We start from the raw sequence: 5868 nt of genomic DNA, 5'->3' as shown, positions 1-5868 counted from the left end.
GTTCACCGTTTCATCCACTTTCTTCTCTTCTGATATGGTCGCATATTCTCCAATTGCAATATCTCTGATTCCGTCAATATTCCCCTAATATCAAGTCGTATACTGGACTTTCAACACACATGGCAATAACCTTACCTGTATAATAAGGTGTTTCCACAAACACTTTTGCCGTGGGGAATTGTCTCACTGTTCCATCAAGTAAGATACAATTCTGAACTTTCCCAGTAAAACTGTGGTTTGGTACAAGAGACCTCTTTACCACCACTGATGAACATCCAGTATCCCTCAAGACACGAATTTGTTTTCCGTTGACCCATCCTATGCACTCCGGCATATTTTCCCGAATAGGTCCATCACACGCTTCCGACATGACAGGTAATTGATGACCACCTGACAGACTTACCCTTCCTTGGGATAGGCCACACGCCGACAAACTAGATTTACTTACCTTTCGGTCATACTTGTCTTCAGGTCTTCTTCCACCTCTTGCTGGCTCCCAGCTGTTGAAACCATTACCTGAATACTGGCCTGATAGGTTACCACCCCTGTGGTTGTTTGTGCCCATGGTGTTCCGACCATTTATCCTCGGGTAGTCTCTACGTAAATGTGGTCCATTGCAAACAAAGCAAGCCTTACCTTTCACACCATCTCTAGATTCATTTCCCGTTTTGCCATTGCCCTCATGGGCCTCAATATACCGATCTGCACAATCGGCCATCTCTGCTACTGAAGCAAACTTACGCTCCTTTAAGAACACTTGCAGTCCCTTTGAGCACCCATTCAAGTATTGCTCACGTAAAATCAAATCTCTTAAACCCTCATAGGTTTTGTCAGACCCAGCCTGGCACATCCAATTGGTTAAGTAATCTCCCAATCGAATTACAAATTGAGACGCTGTCTCCCCTGATTCACATTTACTACTACGAAACTTTTCCCTGAAACCATCTTCGTTCAGATTGAACCTTTTTAGCAGGGCATCCTTAAGTTTCTGATAATCATTAGCCTCAGCAACTGTGAGTCTCGAATACACATCCAGGGCACGCCCCTGCAACAGTGCACTCAAATTTGCACCCCAATATTCCTTCTTCCATTCAGCACTCTCTGCAAATCGCTCAAATCTTTTGAGATATGCATCCATGCTATCACGCTTGTCATCAAAATTAGGTAACTTTGGCAACTTAGCCTTAGTACCACTCTCACTGGTAGTACGACTATCACCCCTCTGTGGCCCACTACGTAATTATTCCATCTCAATTTCTCTCTCCATTTCTAATTTCTTAAATTCTCTCTCTCTATTTCTCTCTTCACGCTCATAAGCTCTTTCTTTCCTTTCTGCCTCCTCTCTTTCTCTTATAAAGGAGAGCAAAGTTTCCCCGGACAAACCGGACTTTTCACCCATTTGAAAAAGATTTTCCAAATCAGACATGGTGAAAATCAAACCCAATGAATAAGGGATTTAACAAGAAAGTTAACTCTTATAATAACCTGCTGGCCCCTTTTAACAGTTTCTCCCCTTTGCCTGACCTGACCAGTGCCTGTGACCTCACACTGACCTGTAGCAATTCCCCTTAGAGATAACAACCCAGGTATTAACAGCACAGCACACAGAGTTAAAATTTCTCTTGAATTTACAGATAAGCTTTTATTTCCTCACTGCAGTATTTCTCTGTGATAATTGAATAGCATAACCCCACCCGTACTACCAGTTTTGTCAAAGATTTTTGATAGTATAGTTGAGCGAACTAAATATAATACTTTGAATGTAAACAAAAGTCCACCAATGTCCCTCAGATAGAAGGAAAGGACTTGAAATTTTGGGGTCTATGCAAATCACAATACTGCAAAGAGGATTACAAAGTTTATTTATCTATTTATCTATTTAATTTTCATGCTTTAATTTCTATTCTAAAATCATGCACATTTAAAAACAAATAAAAAATTTCAGTTTAGATTATCCGTGATGATCGAATGTCAAATGTTAAAAACAAATGCTCTTGCTGTGCTCCGCTGTGTACATCATAAATATATTCAGTTCTCAGGTCCAGTTCTTTCCAGTTACCCGATGGGAACTACACAGTACACATCACTGCTACACTTTTTGAGGTTTACTATGATATGAATGCTTCCTTCCTGTCAGTGTGTTTCTCTGTATAATTTATTTGTAGTTGTCTTTATGAAACTGATGGCCAATATTCAACTAGTTCTAGTAAGCATCATACGTCTTATTAAACTTCTATCTTCTATCCCATTATCCATAAACTTTCTTCATCGTAATTCTTACACCAACAAAAATGGGATCCCATTTAGATTTTTCTCTTATCCTTCTATATACACAACACTCTAGATGCCTCCACAATGTGGCCGACGATCAGAAATTCTGATGGCACCTCCTTCCAACCAACAAACGCTCTGGTCTTAAGCCCAAGTGCAACTGACTCAGAAACACACAGAAAACTCTCGAACTCTCCCATACACTAACCAGGCTTCCTTGAATAAACAAAAGTATCCCCATACCCCAGAACTGACCCTAAATTTCCCATTTGATTTGACCGTATGATTTATGATTTCAGGGCTTTCAGTACTCTTGGATGTGTATCCCGCAGCCGGTTTATAGTAACATTTATACTTGCTATTCTAATTAACTATATTAACCATTTACACACACACAAAAACAACAACCCTATTTCTTTGACACACAGAATGCTCAAATGTGAAATAGATCCAAACTCGTTTCGAACACATAGGCATTATTTTCTAATCTTTATAGAGGACCACTTACCCAGGTAACATACCACATGTCACAGGAATATGCCAAGAAGTTTCAGGAAATATGTATTGAGTTTGTACCTATATAAATCAATGAAAAACATTTCAACCCAAACCCCAAGGTTAGGCAAATATTGACTCTCAGAAGAATGATTTGAAAACACAACTTTATAGAGGTTCACAAAACGATATTTCCTTCCGAAATATACATCCCTAGTCCTTGTTGCTAAAGAAAAGAAAAGATATTTAAATAGTTGACTCAAAATTAGAAGACCCTAGCTTGAGGTCAGTTATTACTCAGAGCCTTAAGAACTTAGAGTTTTATTTTTATATACAAATTCATATCAACCTTTTTACCTCCCCTGGCTTGGCCTCAGCTGAGGCATTTGACCAAACAATGTAGAGAGCATTGTTGTAAGATCCCTAGTACATATAAATATATCATGAAAGTACATAAACATTATCAAGAGAGGAACTCTTATAGACATCCGCTTGTCTTGTATTTAAAGTAAGCGCCTATACAATTCAGGACAATATTTAAATACAGTTGGACATACAATATACAACTGATAAAATGGGACATGATTACCGATTTTTTTATATTTTTGAAGAACAAACAATCGTTATTTAATAATTTAACTAATAAATCTTTATTGTTTTGAATAGCCTTTACAAATTATAACATCAATGAAACAAATGGAATAAAACATTGTTTTTCCAGGGATTTCAACCCGGGCCCGCTGTAATCAAAAGCTAAATCGATACCTCTTCGCTAAGCTGGCATTAATATTCATCCATTAATTATCAACTCTATGTTATTTCTACACGTATTGTCCTTATTTTTGAGAAAAATACCTTATAAACGCTTCCTTTCTCTATCGATTTCGAATGATAATAATCCACTATTGAACCACATTATTGTGTGTTATTTCGATTGTTGAAACATAATGTACAATTCCTATTTTTGAATCTATTACACCTTTTTTTGAAAATCATTTATTTTACAACACTATGAACACTTCTCTTTAAAGCTGATATTACCTCGTTGGAAAGATTAATGCAAAGTATTTGGGCTCAAACCGCTTGAATGGCATGCCATACCTCACACTTAGCTCATAAAACACATACGTGCAGATTCATATATAATCTAGATGAATATATAATAATATATATTTCACTTTTAACCGTCTTTATGTTAATACATAATAAAACTTTACGATGGGAAACATCAACTACACAATCCGTGATTCTTGTTGTTTTATATAAGTTTTGTTTTTAAATATTTCATTTTTAACTTCTACTTCTAGCTCGGGTAACATTCATATGCACAGGACAGGCAACAAAAAATAATTCTTTTCAAGCTTCGTAAAAATCTTCATATCTGGTTAGGAGCAGACGTCGTTTAATTTAACAATTTACAAACGTGGACGACGTACGCCCTACAGCGCATGACGTAGAGCAGATATAAGTCGATCAAACAAAGATCACGACGTGCACAGATGAGGTAACAATCATTGGACGAGGTTAACAAACATGACAGTTTGGCCAATAGTATACATAGTACATTATAAAATATAATATAAAGAAGTGAAACTCCAGCTGCTTTAGTAGTATTGAATTATTATTATAAACAATCAGTAGGTCCTTTATTTAAGGCAAGTGACCGATTGCCCAAACAGTACAAAACAGCACAATAAAGCACAATACAAAACAACATAAACACAAATATGAATAAAGCTGGGGTCACCGCCTTGGAACGGTCAATGCAAAGCATAGGGGGTTTAAACCGGTTTTTGAGAGCTCAACATCACACTTGGCCCAGCAATATTCATAATACATTTAAGTGTAAACAAAATTTAACCTCATAGTATTGTAACTCAATTTAGACAATAATAAAAGGGAATTAAAACGCATTCAATTTAATTACCATTTAATTACTCAATGGTATTGAAGATACCAGAGCAACAGAGTAACAACTTTTTGAGGAACGATGGATTGAAACTATAAACAAGTGTCAACTACATTCCTTCGTTATAGAAAAAGATTAAAAAATAGAGCATCATAAAGTTTATATTTCAGATCATCATCGCGCAAATATAGGAAGAATGTCGTAACGTATTTTTATAGGTATAAATTATGTTGATCTGGTGTTGACGTTTATGAGTTTGTAATTAACGTGAAAAGAAGAGCTCAGTGAATCATACGACAGGAAAAGATAGTTGAATGGTCTGGTAAAAGATCGCGTCAGAGGTCAATTTAGAGGCTAGGACATGGGAGAACATGTCTGGACAGGACGAAACCAGTCAGGAGTGACCAGAGGTCTTGGTAGAGCCCAGAAGGGCATGCCACGGGAATTGATGCTGGAAAGGACCGAGAACTGCAACACAGGGCAGAGCATCTCCGCGCATTTCACTTTTGTTCATTTGTTTATTTAACTGTGCAAAAATAAATAGCTCTTAACTTATAACAATCATATTACCTCAAAAATACTAGTTTCGCTTGAATCTCAACTTGGAGATATATTACTTCATTACAAAGTAAGGCATTTTCGTATAAGCTTGTTGGGTGTATTGTATTATACGTATCGGACTAAACATACTCGTGCTCTGGGCTTTTAGATGCCTAATGAAAGTGTATACATCAGGTTTATGACAATTTACTAGGAAAGTGTATATTTATGTTATTGTTAGGACATAATACATTGCATATGTTACGGATTGGGCGAAAGTGAAGGTCACCGTCACCTAAGTAGAAACGTTGTTTCCACTTAATATCTTAGAACATTTGCAATCAACGAAAGACCAAAATATAATGAATGGAAGCATATGGATCACTTTGCAATTTTTTATGTTTTTATTGCAAAAAACAGTTAGTTAAATTGATAATGATCATCATTTTTATACAACTAGAGGAAAGACGGAACAATTGTGTGAATTAGTGATTTTATTGAAAATGGGAGTTAAATAACTAATCAAATTTTGAATGCTGAGGAATGAATGATGGTGCTGTTTGAAAAGTGGTTAACATTATTGTCTGTCTTAAAAAAATTATTTTTTTTTAAGACAAATGCCTAGTTTAATCGATAAGATTGTATATGTTTGA

The sequence above is a fragment of the Dreissena polymorpha genome, chromosome 3, assembly GCF_020536995.1.
Source record: "Dreissena polymorpha isolate Duluth1 chromosome 3, UMN_Dpol_1.0, whole genome shotgun sequence".
NCBI classification, from domain to species: domain Eukaryota; kingdom Metazoa; phylum Mollusca; class Bivalvia; order Myida; family Dreissenidae; genus Dreissena; species Dreissena polymorpha.
The sequence above is the reverse complement of the archived record's forward strand: the minus strand, read 5'-3'. Positions refer to the sequence as shown.